Genomic DNA, 17861 nt, shown 5'->3' on the forward strand with positions numbered 1-17861 from the left:
AAGATTTTTAGTTTAATTAGATCCCACGTATTTATTATTGTTTTTGTTGCATTTGTTTTGAGAATCTTAGTCATAAATCCTTTGCCTAGGACAATGTCCAGAAGAGTTTTTCCTAGTTTTTCTTTTTCTAGAATTTTTATGGTTTTAAGTTAGATTGAACAATCTAATCCATGTTGAGTTAATTTTTGTATATGGTGAGAGATAAGGATCCAGTTTCATTCTTCTACATGTGGTTATCCGATTTTCCTAGCACCATTTATTAAATGGGGTGTCCATTCCCTAATTTATGTTTTGATCTATTTTGTTGAAGATCAGCTGGTTGTAAGTATTTGGCTTTATGTATGGGTGCTCTATTCTCTTTCAATGGTCTATGTATCTACTTTTATACCAGCACCATGCTGTCTTAGTTTCTATAGCTTTGTAGTATAACTTGAAGTCAGGTAATGTGATGCCTTCAGATTTGTTCTTTTTGCTTAAAATTGCTTTGGCTATTTGGGCTCTTTTTAAGTTACATAAGAATTTGAGGACTTTTTTCTAATTTTGTAAAAAATGATGTTGGTATTTTGATAAAGATTGCTTTGAATCTGTAGATTGTTTTGGGCAGTACAGCCATTTTCACAATATTGATTGTTCCAATCCATGAACATGGGATGCATTTCCATTTGTTTTTTACCATCTATGATTTCTTCCAGCAGCATTTTGTAGTTCTCCTTGTAGATACCTCTCCTTGTAGAGGTATGACATTATGTTGTCAATTTGTGATCTTTCAGACTTTTTGACATAGGCATTTAGCACTATAAACTTTATATAGCTTTTGCTATAAAACAAAAGCAGTGCTAACAGGAAAGTTTGACTTTTGGTCAAGTTACCTTCAAAAAGGTTTTGGTCAAAGGTAACAGTTATTCATTTTGACAAATTTTTAAATTTTCATCTTGATTTCATAGTTAATCCAAAAGTCATTCAGGGGCAGATTGTTTTATTTTCATGTTTGTATATTTTTGAGGGTTTCATTTGGAATTGAGTTCTAGTTTAATTCTGCTGTAGTCTGCAAAGATGCTTGATACAATTTCAATTTTAAAAAATGTTTTAAGACTTGTTTTATGGCCAATGAGATGGTCCTATCTTGGAGAATGTTCCATGTGCTGATGAGAAGAATGTAAATTCTGCCATTCCTGGTAGAATTTTCTGTAAATATCTACTAGCTCCATCCATTTGTTCTAGGGTGCACTTTAAGTTCAGTGATTCTTTGTTGACTTTTTGCCTCAATGATCTGTCTAGTTCAATCAGTGGAGTGCTGAAGTTTCCCGCTATTGTTGTGTTGCTGTATATCTCTTTTCTTAGGTCTCGTACTAACTGCTTTATGAATCTGAGAGCTCTGGAGTTAGGTGCATATATATTTAGGATTCTAATTTTTCTTTATTTTTTTCTGATTGGGTTAATTTGAAAGCCTTGTCTTTGAAGTCTGAAGTTCGTTCTTCTACTTGGTCTAGTCTATTGTTAAACTTTTACACTGCATATTTTAATTCCCTAAATATATCTTTCATTTCCAGAAATACCGATTGATTTTTCTTTAAAATATGTATCTCCTTAAATTTTTTTTTCATTCATATCCTCCATTTGTTCCCTTCTCCAAGACCCTTCATGAGTGTGAAGGCTGCCTGACTGTCAGGGTAGATCTGAGACTAGACTTTCCCCAGTGAGCCTAGCAGTCTACCTGTGCCTCTGCTGAAAGAAACTGCCCACAAGTGGAAAGCTCGGGGACTCAGGGCTTGCAGCCTGATTTCTTTTGTCTCATGGGATGCTCCCTTGAGATGTCCCATGTGACATCCCATGAGATGTCCATGGTGCATTCCCTCTTCCCTAGGAGTAGCAGTCCCTGCAGGGGCCAGACTACTGTGAATCCTGCTGCTCCTCTGGGTCTAGCCACCCAGTGGGGCTGCTGTACTCCAGTCTGGTGCTGGGGAATGTCTGCAGGGGATCCAGTGATGTGATGTTCCTAGTAGTGGGTAACAGCATCATTCCTGAGGGGGGTCAGAGGGTAGTGCCACAGACTCTGGGATTTCCTGGTTATAAATAGGCTTGTCATAGTAATATACTAAATATGTGGATAGACTCAAGGCCTCCTGGTTAGCCTGAGTGATGCAAGCAATGGTGATCGCTGAGGTTACATAAAAGTGTTCTCCTTCCTGAGTGCTGCGTTATTGTGTCTGCAGATGTTGTAATGGGCTGTGCCAGCTGGCCTCCAGCCAGGAGGTGGTGCTTGCCAAAGAGCACCAGCTGCAGTGGTAGCAGTGGAATTTGTGCTTGCCTTATGTTACCCACTGCAGGTACTCTGGTATCTCAGGTGATGGGTAAGGCCATGGAGCTTCCAAATATTCCTCTTCATTGTGTTACACTACCAGGGTAGGTGGAAGGGCAGAGCCTGGTAGGGCCTAGGTCAGGCAAGTTTGTACTCCGGCTTCCCATGTGTAGACACAAGCAGTGGCCACACTGAAGATCAGAGGGCCGTTCCCTGGCTGCTGGGAGGAGCACAGCTGCCTCTGCTGCACAAAAAGATCCATGCAGGAAGCAGGGGATAGCAGGTGGCAATAAGCCCCACTCAGCTACTCAGCTCCTACTTATCTGGCAATACAGGTCTCACACTTGGGTTCCAGGCAGCCTGTACTCAGAACTCAAAACTGCCCCAGGCTCTAAGCCTATCCAACTGAGACAGAAACAATGGCTTTCAGGTTATACCCCTTCCACTCCATCCACAAAGCAGGCACCCAGCTCCTGTGCCCATTTCTTAGCACACTTCCTGCTCTCCCCTTGGTTCTGGCCATCAGGGTTCATCCCCCTTGAGATTATATCACAAATATCAATTGGGAGCTTCTGTCAACCTGTGACCACTGCCTGAGTTAGCTGGCAGACTTCTGCAAGGTCCCCTGTGACAGGATCAGGAATGGCTTCCCTCCACTCTGCTGGAGCCTGGGACTGCACACAAAGCATATCTTCATGCTGCTCCTTCTTATATACTCCCCACCACTCATTAAATCAGCTCCAGCACTGGGTAGGGTCAAAACTTTTCTCCAGGGCCTGGACTGCCTGGCTCCCCAGTGGGAATGTGTCACAGAGGCAGTCTCTCCCCTTCTCACACTATGCAAACCCACAGTTTTTCACCTGGTTCATGGTGGAGGCTACTGCCTCCTGCTTCTTTCCAAGAGTCTGTAGTTCCTTTAGGCTTTTCTATTAAGTTCCTGTGTTGCTTCTTGGAAAAAATTTCAGAGCATGAATCTTGACACACTATTTTGTCTTTCCAAGTGGGAGAGGCATGCTAACAATGCCTTCAATCTATCATCTTGAAAAAAAAAACCCCATTTACTTTTTAAGAAGAAAATTTTTATTTGTATAAGTTGCCAAATTTCATACATGCTTACCTCAGCTTCTGACTATAATGGGGTAACCGTGATGGGACTTAATCCTCTCATAGTAAACAACTAGATAACTGGATGAAATACACAAGGCGACTATTTCTGGACAGTAGACAACAGGCAGTGCAGGGCTGTAATTTATGAGAGACGGGAAATAAGCAAGGTGAATGCATTAGTTCCTTCTCACACTGCTATGAAGAAATACCCAAGATTGGGTAATGTATAAAGAAAAGAGATTTAATTGATTCACAGTTCTGCAGGGCTGGGGAGGCCTCATGAACCTTACAATCATAGCAGAAGGGGAAGCAAACACATCCTTCTTTACATGGTGGCAGGAAGGAGAATAATGAGAACCGAGTGAAGGAGGAAGCCCCTTATAAAACCATCAGATTTCGTGAGAACTTACTCACTATCCCAAGAATAGTATGAGGGAAACCGCTACCATGATTCAATTACCTCCCACCGGGTTTCTCTCATGACACGTGGGGATTATGGGAACAACAATTCAAGATGGTATTTTAGTGGGGACCCAGCTAAACCAAATCAGTGAACATTATGTTCATCTGACTTTCTGTCCAGAAGCACTTTCCAGATAGCACATAGAAGGAGAGCAATTGGAATTTAGAAAGAGTGAGACATCTGGAATTTAACGAGTAAAACCAGAGATTGGGAAGCTGCCCAGAGAAAGAGCTCCAAAATCTGTATGAAGACCCCCTTGAATACTAAACCACAGTTGTGAAGGGTGAGACTCCATGAGGCTGGGTAAAGAACAAACAAGAAATCATAAGTTGAAGAGTTTCTAGAGTACACGCAGGGCTGGGAGATGTTTGTGTTCTGGTCAACCATAGTAAAGAGCCCTTGTTAAAGCTTCGAGGTATTCAGGGGAAACACTAGACGGTCATGCCTTGCAAGAGTGAAAAAACTAGCTCTACAGTAAAGGACACTTGAAACCTGCTGTAACAAAGCTTATAGGAAAACTTTGAAAAGCTCAAGCTGATCAACAAGTAACTTAAAAGTTTGCTAGAATAAAAAAAAATTAAAGGAACATTTGATAAGTGTGTGTGTGTGTGCAGGGAATCCAGGGATGTGATGTTCCCTCTAGGCTCTTAGTAGTGGGTACCAGCATCAGCTCTGATGCGGGTTAGAGGGTAGTGCCATAGACTCTGAGATTTCTTGGTTATAAATAGGATTGTAGTAGTAATGCACTGGATATGTGGACAGACTCAAGACCTCCTTGTTAGCCAGGGTAATGCAGGCAATGGTGATATCTGAGGTTGTGCAAACGTATTCTTACCAGTGTAACATGTACAATGTCCAAAATCTAATTAAGAATAGTAGGCATTTGAAGAAGTAGAACAATTCAATTGATTACAGAAGCATCACAATTTATATTATAATCAAATAACATAAATATTATATTACATATTATACAAATATATATTTAATTAAAATGTAAATTAAAGTCTATTCTATTACAGAAAGCATCAGTCACCAGAAACAGATTCTAAAAAATTGCAAAGGCAATGGAATTGACAGAAAAGAACCTTAAAAGAGCTTTACAAATAACTTTAAAATTTAAAGGGAAACATAGCCTAACAAGGAGCGGGATGAAGGATTAAAACTGGAACTTCTAGAAATGGGATAATATGTGAATGAAAAATTTCACTGGAGGAGATTAACAACTGATTAACACCAAGAAAGCAAGAAAAAGAATTACTGAATTTGAAAGCATAGCAATAGAAACCATGCAAACTGAAGGACAGAGGGAGAAAAAATTGAACAAAATAAACAGAGCCTTAGTGACTCAGGGGACAATATTGAATGTCAACGTATGTGTGATTTAAGCTTAATAAAAGGAGAAAAATAAGTTAACACATAAAATTATTTGAAGAAATAATGGCAAAAATTTTTGCAAATTTGATGAAAATGGTAAATCTATATATCCAAGATGCTCAACAGAACCTCAAGCAGGATAAACACAATGAAAACCATATCAAGGCATATTATAATAAAATTGTTGGAAACCTATGATAAAAATAAATCTTGAAAGCAGCCAGACACTGTATACAGAGTGAATCATAATAATAGGCAGACTTCTAGTCTGACATATTTTAGGCCAGAAGACTATAGAATGGCGTCTTTAAAGCCCTGAAAGAAAAAATAAAATAAAAAAGCTATCAGCCTAGAATTCTTTTTTTATTTATGATGATGATGATTATTATTATTATTTTGAGGCAGAGTCTCGCTCTGTCGCCCAGGCTGGAGTGCAGTGGCGTGATCTCGGCTCATTGCAACCTCTGCCTCCCAGGTTCAAGGGATTCTCCTGCCTCAGCCTCTTGAGTAGCTGGGATTACAGGTGCGCGTCACCACACCCAGCTAATTTTTGTATTTTTAGTAGATACAGGGTTTCACCATGTTGGTCAGGCTGGTCTCTAACTCCTGACCTCGTGATCAGCCCGCCGCGGTCTCCCAAAGTGCTGGGATTACAGGCGTGAGCCACTATGCCTGGCCCAACCTAGAATTCTCTATTCAGTGGAAATAGCTTTAAAAACAAAGGCAAAATAGACTTTTTCAAATGAGCAAAAGCTAAGAGAATTCACTGACAGCAGAGTTGCACTATAAAATATATTAAAAGAAGTTTTTCATCTGGAAGGAAAACAATACCAGCTGAAAACTTGAAATTAAGAGAATAAAGAACAGTGGAAATGGTAAATATGCTGTTTTATATATTATCACTGTTTTCTTTACCAACATGTAATAAATATATAAAAATATTTGGCCAGGAGCGGTGGCTCACGCCTGTAATCCCAGCACTTTGGGAGGCTGAGGCGGGTGGATTACGAGGTCAGTAGATCGAGACCATCCTGGCTAACATGGTGAAACCCCGTCTCTACTAAAAATACAAAAAAAAAAAAAAAAAAAAAAATTAGCCGGGCGTCGTGGTGGGCGTCTGTAGTCCCAGCTACTCGGGAGGCTGAGGCAGGAGAATGGCGTGAACCCGGGACCGGAGGTTGCAGTGAGCTGAGATCGTGCCACTGCACTCCAGCCTGGGAGACAGCAAGACTCCGTCTCAAAAAAAAAAAAAAAAAAAAAAAAAAAAAAAAAAAAAAAAAAAAAATTTATGAGGTCTTTTACGCTCTGTTTTTCCTATTAAATTTTTGAAATCCATGTGTTTTACACTTATTATATCACTTTTCAGTTTGAACTAGCCATATTTTAAGTATTCAGTAGCCATGTGTAGCTAAGGGATTAGTCATCTGAAAATAATGTGTTTGTATTCGCGTTATTTACTTTGTCTTACTCCACTAGAATGGAAGCTCTGAAACAGCAGTTACGTTTTCTTGTGCACACCTGTAGCCTCTGTAGCTAGAACAGAACCTAGGACATGGTAGGTACTATTATTTATTTCTTGGATTAAAAACGTTTCAAGGAAGAAGACATGGATACTGTATACAGCAGATAGAAATTATAAGATATATGTTTTCGGAGCTAGAATGGTTCTTAAAGGAGGTTTAGTCAGTACAGACTTTCACATTTGATGGCTGTAGGTTTAAATCTCAGCTCTATCACCTGCAGTTGTGTGGCCTTAGGCAAATGTTTTAACCTTGATTCGGGGTTGTCTAAAGTGGATAGGACCTGAAAGCAATTGGTCCCAGGAGGGTTTTTTTGTTTTTTTGTTTTTTTTTTTTTAATCTCTGACATTGTTTTGAGTTGCTGGGGCATGATGATAATAAAAAGTCTTGTTGTTATTATTTTAAAAATTCCCAACAGACAATGCACCCCCACCCCTTGTCTGCGCTTGAGTGTACCACTGTCATTGCCTCATCCTTGATGGGCTACTGCCTCTGTGGGCTTGCATTTTCTCACCTTTAAAATTATTTTTGTCATTTTATCTAGAAAATATTTTATTGCCCTTATTATATGCCAGGAAATTCTCAATGATACACACACACACACACACATACACACAGATACACACACACAAACATATGTGTGTGTGTCTATATATATCTATATATCTATCTATATGTCTATCTCTATCTCTATCTCTGTTTAATTCTAGCAACAATTCTGGGAGAAAAGCAGTTTTTCTATTCCCATTTTATAGATGAGGAAACAGAGGCCCAAATTTACACAGCTGGGAAGAAGCAGAGCCAGGTTTTTAACTCAGGAAGTCTGACTCCAGAGAACGCACTCTTATATTGCCTCTCCATAATAAGACCTACCAATACTGAATGGAAAGTAGCCAGCATAGTGTCCAGCCCACAACAGGTATTCAGTGGACAGGAGCTATTTTTATTATAACTATTAATAATATTTTTATTGGCTGAGAATCTGAAATCACAGGGAGGGTAACTAGCACACCAAGTGTACACCACTATTCAGAAGCAGACAGGGCTTAGAGTATATTACCTGCTGATTTCCAGTCATGCCACGTCTGTCCACTGTTAACCCTTATGGGAAACTCAGAAGAAATAACCACTGGAGGAGTAAAGAAAAAGTGTCGACATTTTAATTAAATACATGGAGAGTTTGGTTTCTTCTTGTGTGGTTTGAAGTCTTATTCTAGCTGATCCTGGGAATTCACTCATACACTCCACAAGGATTTTTATAAAGAGAATATTCTAAAAGCATCCTTTCCCTGCCCCAGCTTCTTACCCACAGAGCAAGAATAGTATTTAATATTTTAAGGCTATTATATGTCATGATCTTTTAATCTTTATTCACACTTAAATGTTTCTATATATTTTTAAAGCATGATTTAAACTTTCAAAAATTTTAAAATTATGGTGAAATTTACATAAAGCGCACAAATTTTAAGTGTGCAATTCAATGGATTTACACAAAAATGTGTATGCAGCCATGTCACTACCACCCACATCAAGACAGAATATTTGCATGGTGCAGTGACTTGTGCCTGTAGTCCCAGTTACTAAGGAGGCTGAGGCGGGAGGATCACTGGAGCCCAGGAATTGGAGGTGGCAGTAAGCTATGATCACACCGATGCACTCCAGTCCGGGAGACATAGCAAGACCTTATCTCAAAAAGAAAAAAAAGAAAAAACAAAAAGATTTAGAATATTGCCAGCACTTCAGAAGGCTCTCTCATGTCCCTTCCTTGACAATACTCCCACCAAAAATAACACCATTCTGACTTCTATCAACTTAGATTCATTTTACCTATTCTTTGAAAGGAATTTGGGGTCTGGCTTTTTGTTGTTGTTGTTTATTTCACATGATGTCTACGAAGTTCATCTGTATTGTTGTGGGTCGCAGTAGTTAGTTTTTTATTGTTGAACAGTATATTTTGTGACTATACCACAAGTGATTTCTCCATTTTTTGTTTTTGGACACTTATTAGTTTCCGGTTGGAAGTATTCTAAATAAGGCACCTATGAAGTTCTTATATATTTTATTTAATGGACACAAGACCTTATTTTTATTGGATACATACTCACTCATGGAACTGCTGCGTCACAGGGTATGTATATGATTAGGATTAAAAGTTAATGCAAAGAGTTTTTCAAAGAAGTTGTACTAATTTACAGTTCTTCAGTGTGTATAAAGGTTTTAACTGCTTTATATCCTCAACAGTTGGCATTGCTACCATAACTCTTCAGAATAATCTGTATTTTGAATATTCTGTTTCATTTTTATACCATGTGTTAGATTATATATAATTAATTAATTAGCAAAAGATTAAATTCTCATAGTTTAAGAAATTCCCACTGACAATTACAGCATTAGGGCCGTAGGTGTTTTCGTCTGTAGTGTATTTTTAAAATCAGAATTATTAAAGTAAAATTCACACACAACAAAATACGCCCATTTTCAGTGCAATAATTTGTTGTGTTTTGATAATTGTATATGGATATGCAACTGTATAAAATTACAATTGTGTCGTCTCCATAGTAATCATAAAATGGAATATTTTCATCATCCTAAGAAGTTCCTTATGTCTCTTTAAGTTGCTAAAAGAAAAACTTCAGCGGAATTAAACTTAAAAGAGTTTAGGTGAGCAGCGAACTATTCGGGAAACAGGCAGCGCCCAGAATCACAGCAGATTCAGAGAGACTCCAGCGCAGCCAAGTGGTGGGAGATTTATAGACAAACAAAAAAAGAAAAAAAAAAAAAAAAAGGAAGTGAGGTACAGAAATCGGAAGTGAGGTACAGAAATAGCTTTATTGGTTACAGGTTGGCGTTTGCCCCATTCAAACACTCCGCAGTGTGTGAGTGGTTGATGGATGGCTGCTGGGATTGGCCAAGACTCAGCTATTGTTACATACTCCTAAGTTACGTTTTCAAGTTTGTCTGCCTATTAAGTTAGGTTGCGGTTTTTCTACAAGGACTCAAATACAGAAATACGGAGTCATTCTCAGGCCATAGTTAGTTAGCTTTAACAAAGTCAATACCCTCTCCCCAACTCCTGATTTTTGGAAAATATTGATCGCTTTTTAATTTTTATTTATTTATTTATTTATTTTACTTTTAAAGAATTTTCCATGAATGAAATCACATAGTGTGCAGTCTTTTCCTTCACTTAGCAAAATGTTCTTGATATTATCCATGTTATTGCTTTTATAGTGGTTTATTCCTTTTTATTGCTGAGTTGTATTTCATTGTATGTATATACCACATTTTGTTAAACCATTCAGATGTTGATGGAAATTTGAATTCTTTCAAATTTGAGGCTATTATGAATAAATCTGCTTTTTGAGTACAAGTGTGTACTAATATTTCCATAACTTGGATGAATACCTAAGAATGGAATTTCAGGGTATATGGTTAAAGTATATGTATAACTTATATAGAAATTACCACTGTTTTTAAGTGTGTATTCTCACTAGCAATGAAAGAGAGCTCTGGTTGTTCCATGTACTTGTTGATAATTGCTATTGCCAATCTTTTTAATTCTAGCTATTCTAATGGATGCATAACGGTATCTCATGGTTTTAGTTTGGATACATATATAGGCAATGTATATACACATGCATATATATATATACACATGTGCATATATATATATTAGGTCATTGCCTCATTATTATATTGTGCGATTTCTTGTATATTTTAGATGAAAATATTTTATTAGCTACATGCATTGTGAATATTTTCTGTCATTTGTGATTATCTTTTTATTAACAGTGTCTTTTGAAGAGCAAAAGCTAAAATTTTAATGAAGTCATATTTGTCCATTTTTTTCTTTTATATTCCATTCTTTTGGGTTCTACTTAATTCTATTTAATCCTTACTAAATTCAGAATCACTGAGATTTTTATGTTTTTTTCTTAAGGCTTGTTTTGGCTCTTATGCTTACTTAGGTCTACGATTTGAATTAAAAGTTAAAAATTGTATAATGTAAGGGTCAAGGTTTAGGGTTTTTTTTGAATTTGGATATTCAATTATTCAAAAATGATTTCTTGAAAAATATTCTTTCCCCACTCAATTGCCTTAGCTACTTTGTTAAAAATCGGTTGACTATATATGTGTGTGTCTATTTCTGAGGTCTCCTATTTTATTGATCTGTGTATCTATTTGGCACCAATACCACACTGCTTCGATTACTGTGCCTTAGGAGTAAGATTTAAAGTCAAGCAGCGTAAATCCTCTGACTTTGTTCTTCTTTGTTAGTGTCGTGGGTTATACTAATTCCTTTGTCATTTCATGTACGTTTTAGAATAAACTTGCCAGTTTTTACAAAAGTGTTGAAATTTTGGATAAGATTGCAATGAATTTATAGATCAATTATGGGACAATCAACACCTCAACAATAATTAGTCTTCTAATCTATATCTTTCCATTTATTTCGATCTTTAATTTTTCTCAGCAATATTTTACCATTTTATATGAAAAGGCTTGCATTTTTTAAAAATTTATTTCTAATTATTTTAAATTATGCTTTTGCAAATAACTCATTTTAAACTTTTCAATGTCGAAAGAATATAAGATATGTAATTGATTTTTCTTTACTGAGTTTGTTATCTACAACCTTACTAAACTCACTTGTTAGTTTTAACATATTCTTTTGGAGTATTCTACATAGACAATCATGTGTTCTGCAAATTAAAAAAAAATTACTCCTTCCTTTCCAATTTGTAAGCATTTTATTTTTATTTCTCGTTTTATTGCATAAGCTGGCACCACCATTACATGTAGAATTGATATAGTGAGAGAAGGCATTTTTGTCTTGCTGTAATCTTCAGGGTGAAGTATCTGTCCTTTACCATGAATGATGATGTTAGTTTTAGGTGTTTTGTAGATACTCATTATTAGTTTGAGAATGCTTCCTTGTATTCCTAGTTTGCTGAGAGTTTATTTTTATTTTTATTATGAATTTGCGTTCAATTTTATCCAATGCTTTTTCACATATATTGAGATGATGTGCTTTTCTTTTTCAGTCTAGTCATAGGATAAATTATATTAATTGATTTTCAAATAGTAAATCAACTTTGCATTCCTGGAATAAATACTAGGCCATGATGTATTATGTTTTTCATATATTGCTGAATTCTACTTGCTAAAATTTTTAAAAGAATATTCACATCACTATTCTTAAAGGATATTGATACCTAGTTTTCTTATAGTGTGTTTGTCTGATTTGATTTTCGGGGTAATGCTGACCTCATAGAATGAGTTGGGAAATGTTCCTTTCTTATCTTATAAAAGATCATGTAGAATTGTTATTATTTCTTCCTTAAGAGTTAGTAGAATTCTCCAGTGAAGCCACGTAGAGCTGGATAATTTTGTATGAAAAGTTTCTTAAGAAAAAATTTAATTTTTTGAATATAAGGTATTTGAATTATCAATTTCTTTTGGGTAGTATGTGTATTTCAATTTATTTTCCTGTTTCATCTAAATTGTTAAATTTACTAGCATAAAGATGTTCACAGTTTTCACTTATTTTTAAATATCTGTAGGGTCTTTTGTGTTGTTCTCGCTTCTATTACTGATATTGGCAAATTGTGTCTTCTGTCTCTGTCTCTTTTTTATTTTTTTTTTTATGAATCTGGCCAGAGGTTTATCAATTTCATTTATCCTATCAAAGAACCAGTTCTTGGTTTCATTGATGGTCTGTATTATTTTTATATTTTATATTTCAATAGTTTAAACATTCCCTTTATTATTTATTTCTCTGTTTAATTTACGATTTTTTTTTTTCATTTTCTAGTTTCTTAAGGTGGAAACTTACATCACTGATTTGCGACCTTTCCTCTTTTTTAATATAAGCACTTAAAGTTATAAACTTCCCTCTAAGCACTGTCTTAGCTATATCCACACATTTTTATGTGTTGTATTTTTATTTTTATTCAGTTCAAGGTACTTTCTTATGTTCTTTTTGATCCATAGTTTATTCGGAAGTGTGTTGCTTGATTTCAAATAACAGAGACTTTTCAGATACCTTTCAATTATTGATTTCAAATTTAATTTGTTATAATCAGAAAACATAATTTACATGATTTGAATTCTTATTAATCTGTTGAGATTTCTTTTCTGGTTCAGCATATGATATACATTGGTTAATGTTTCATATGTACTTATGAAGAATGTGTAGTATGCTTTGATTGGGTGGGGTGTTGGAGAAATTCCAGTTAAGACCAATATACTGTACAGGTCTTCTAAATCCTTATAATTTCCTGCATATTTGTTCTATCAAATATTGAATGAAATATCTCAAAATTTCCAACTATAATTGTGGATTTGTCTATTTATGCTTTTGGTCTAACAACCTTTCTTTGTGTATATTGAATCTGTTATTAGGTGTATACACATTTAGAATTGTTATGCCTTCTTAATGAATTTGTTAATTTATCATTAGATAACATCATTTTATATTCCTGGTAATAGTTCTTGTCCTGAAATATTAATATAGCCACTTCAGCTTTCTTAATCAGTGTTTATGTAACATATCTTTCTCATTCTTTTACTCTTTTTACCTATGTTTAAAGAGTATTAGTTATAGATAACATAGAGTTGGATTGTCATTTTTAATTTTTAAACACAATATGACAATCTTCCTTTTTTGAGGGGCGGTGTTTACATATTGCATGATTTTTAATTTTAATCTGCCATGTTAATATTTTTCTCCTTGTTCTATCCATTCCAGGTTTTTTTTTTACTCTCTTTTCACCTTCTTTTGGAGTCATTACATGTTTCATAATTTTATCATATTTCCACAATTGGCTTATTAGGTGTACCTCTTTGTTTTGTATCTTTATTAGTATTCTTATTAGTAGGCTACTTTTCTGGTAGTTGAGAATGAGGATGAAGGCAATATGTAAGGGCTGCAGCTTCATGGATCAAATTCTTATTCAATGTAATTATAATATGTGTGTTTAGAGACAATTAAGACAATCATAAATAATAATATTATGTTAGTACCTAAGCAATGGAAAAAATGACACCCAGCAGTCATGTCAGTATGGTTTAATGGGAAAGATAGTGGACTGGTAGCTATACTTTTGTCCTAATCATGCTTTATGAATGTGTCTTTAGCTTTATTTTAGAATTGCTTCTCTCGGCCTCAGTTTACTCATTCACAAAATGAGAAATTGTAGGCGAATATTTCAGTGGAGAAAAGGTTCCAGTTCAATATCGCCTTGGTTTTGCTCCTGTTCCCTTAACATCTTCAGATCATCCAGTCTCTGAGATGTTTCTGCTTAACAGTTATTCCCAAACACAGATTGTACTTGCATTTCACTCTTCCAATAGCCATTTGGAGTTAATGGTAGACATCATGTTTCCATGGAAAACTTGTTATCATACCAGTCTCTACCAAAATCCAGAAGGACAGCCTTTGGCCTTTCTGCTTTAAATTTGATATTCTTTTTGGAACAAATCCAAATTTGTTTCCATTCAGATGACATCTCTAGCCCTCCAAACATTTGCAGTGAAAATATAGCTAATGTATTCTGTCCCATTCCCCCAAATCCTTTACTTGACTTTGACAGGCTGCTTTTTAGAACACTAGTCAAGGCTGAGGTCACCCTTTGGTCATCACCAAAACCTACTTGGTTTTCTTTAAACCTACTCTCAACTCACAATTTTCATTAAACTGTCTTCAGTTAAACTTTTTGAGCCTGCCTGTCCATTGACTGATACAATCAACATAATCAAATATCAGTGAGGATTCAAGACTTACTATGCTATAGTTATTATCTAAATCTGTTCATTAAAAAATACTCAAAAGTTATCTGGTCTTAAGGGATAGGTGGATACTTCTAAATACTACTTTATTCCTCTACCTTTATACTCAAGCATAGATTTTGTCAAGCAAAACCTGCAATTTGCTTCCTCTTCCCCAGCCCTCTATACTATTTGAGCAAAGAGAGAATTCAGAAATTTGGACTAATTGGAGTGTTATTCAACCTTTCTTTGCCTCTGTATTTCTCTGTAGTATAATGGAAAGGGTTGTTTGTGGGCATTAAGTGAGAGAACATTTGTAATGCATTTGCTATAATGTCTAGAATATGACTATTGTCATTTAGAGAACCTTTTAGTTCAAAAGCCTGATGATTTTATTCTAGTCTCTCTTGACCTTCATTTAGTTTAGGTTAGATCCTTTTACTTTCTTTCTTCTAAATTGTTTCTGTAATCAGATAGCTTGTTTGCATGCATAATCTTTAGATGTGCCTTAATGAACCTAAAACTTCTCTGCTTTGGGATATAATGCAAAGTGTTCAATAGTGTATGTTTTCTAATTTTCTCCTCCCTCTGCTTGTTCATTTATTTCTACAATACAGTATTAAAGCAAGTGTCCACTGTGCTTTTGGGAAGTGTTGTCTGAGTACTTTTGATTAAAAGAGAGGGGTAATTATTACAGACTATCTTTTTTTTATTTAGTTACATAAATCAGTCCTTGAGACTATTATCTGCTATTGAATCTGAGTTCACCCTGCTTAAATACGCAGGTCTGCTTTATTTTGTAATTTTTCTTGGTCATCATCTTCAGTAATTTGGTATTCCTTTCATTATAGCTGGACACATACACATATTTAAATTTCTTTCGCATTTCAGCTCTTAAATGTTTAAAGCAGAAATACAAGCAAAATTATAGGGAAAACTTAGTGCCGTGAAATCTGTGGAAATAAACTATAAATTACAAGATGACATCAATGGCTGAATTAGGTTTGTTTGTTTGTTTATTTATTTATTTATTTATTTTTGAGACAGAGTCACGCTCTGTAGCCCAGGCTGGAGTGCAGTGGCACCGTCTCAGCTCACTCCAACCTCTGCCTGCTAGGTTCAAGTGATTCTTGTGCCTCAGCCTCCTGAGTAGCTGGGACTACAGGCATGAACCACCACACCTGGCTAATTTTTGTATTTTTAGTAGAGACAGGGTTTCGCCATGGTGGTCAGGCTGGTGTTGAACTCCTGACCTCAGGTGATCTGCCCTCCTTGGCCTCCCAAAGTGCTGAGATTACAAGCATGAGCCACTGCGCCCAGCCCTGAATTAGGTTTTAAGAGAATAAAGCTTCAGAATCACTTCGTACTTTCAGAAAGTGAGACATATAGTTCAAAATTAAATTTTTTTTTTTTTTTTTTGAGACTGAGTCTCGCTCTGTCGCCCAGGCTGGAGTGCAGTGGCGTGATCTCGGCTCACTGCAAGCTCCGCCTCCCAGGTTCACACCATTCTCCTGCCTCAGCCTCCCGAGTAGCTGGGATTACAGGCGCCCACCACCACGCCCGGCTAATTTTTTGTATTTTTAGTAGGGATGGGGTTTCACCGTGTTAGCCAGGATGGTCTCAGTCTCCTGACCTCGTGATCCTCCCGCCTCGGCCTCCCAGAGTGCTGGGATTACAGGCGTGAGCCACTGTGCCCCACCAATTTTTTCTTATTATAAGGATCATATATACATATATATTTTCTCTCAATCTATAGGTTTCTTCACTCTATTAATTGTTCCCTCCACTGTGTAGAAGCTTTTCAGTTTGAAATAATCCCATTTGTCTATTTTTGCTTTTATTGCCTGAGCTCTTAGTGCCAAATCCAAAAAACCATTGCTCAGATCAACATTGTGTAGTTTTTCTCCTATTTTTTCCAGTCTTTTTATAGTTTCAGGTCTTATATTTAAGTATTTAATATGTTTTGAGTTGATTTTTATATACAGTATGAGATAAAAGCTCCAATTTCATTCTTCTTCATATGAATATACAGTTTTTCCAAAATCATTTATTGAATAGAGTGTTATTTTCCCACTGTATGCTCTTGGCACCTTTACAAAATCAATTAACTGTAAATGTGTGGGTTCATTTCTGGGATATTTTGTTCATTGGTGGATGTTTCTATTTATATGCCTATACATTCTGTTTTAATTGCTACAGCTTTGTAATAATTTAAAGTCAGGTCGTGTGTTGCCTCCAACTTTGTTCTTTTTGATGAAGAGTACCTTGGCTATTCAGGTTTTTTGTGGTTCCATATTAATTTTAGGATTGTTTTTATATTTCTGTTAAAATGTCATTAGAATTTTGGTAAGGATTACATTGAATCTGTAGATAGCTTTGGGTAGTATGAAAATTTTAACATTGATTATTTCAATCCATGAACACAGGATGTCTTTCCATTTATTTGTATCTGTTTCAATTTTTTTATTGTTTTATAGTTTTCAGTGTACAGAACTTTTACCTCCTTAATCTCTATTATGGCTAAAGTTAGGATTCCTAACCTTTCTTCATGCTTGTGTAATAATATTATAGAACAGTTATATACATATTTTAAAAGCTCACATATATTCAACATTTACAGTATATAAGTATTGTGATAAATGCTTTATATCAATTTTTATATTTCATTTCCATAAAAATGCCCTATGACATTTGTGTTATATTTCTGCTCCCTCCCCTGCCTCCATTACATGGATGAAGAAATTTAGTCACATAGAAATTAAATTATTTGGCTGGGTACAGTGGCTCATGACTGTAATCCCAACACTTTGGAAGGCTGAGGCAGGTGGGTCACTTGAGCCCAGGAGTTTGAGATCAGCCTGGGCAACATAGCAAGACCCTGTCTCTAAAAAAAAAAAAAAATTAGCTGGGTGTGGTGGCCCATGCCTATAGTCCCAGCTACTAGGAAGGCTGAGGTGGGAGAATGACTTGAGCCCAGGAGTTCAAGGCAGCAGTGAGCTATAATCGCACCACTGCACTCCAGTCTGTGTGATAGAGCAAGACCCTGTTTATAAAAAATAAAATAAAATAAGATAAATTATAAAAATAAAATGAGTTATAGAAACAAAATAAATTAAGTTACTTGATCAAAGTTACTCAGTAAGTGTAAGAACTGAAATTTGTAACTTAGTCCATAGGTACATATTTTTAAGAATCAAAATATTATACACTACATAGTGATATTTAATTAAATAGATATTTGTTATAATGCTACTAAATCCCTACTGCTCTAGGGAATTTCTCCTTAACTACTACATCAAATCCATCACTAAGTACTATTAATTTTATC

The sequence above is a fragment of the Pongo abelii genome, chromosome 7 (genome assembly GCF_028885655.2).
Source record: "Pongo abelii isolate AG06213 chromosome 7, NHGRI_mPonAbe1-v2.0_pri, whole genome shotgun sequence".
In the NCBI taxonomy this organism is placed as follows: Eukaryota; Metazoa; Chordata; class Mammalia; order Primates; family Hominidae; genus Pongo; species Pongo abelii.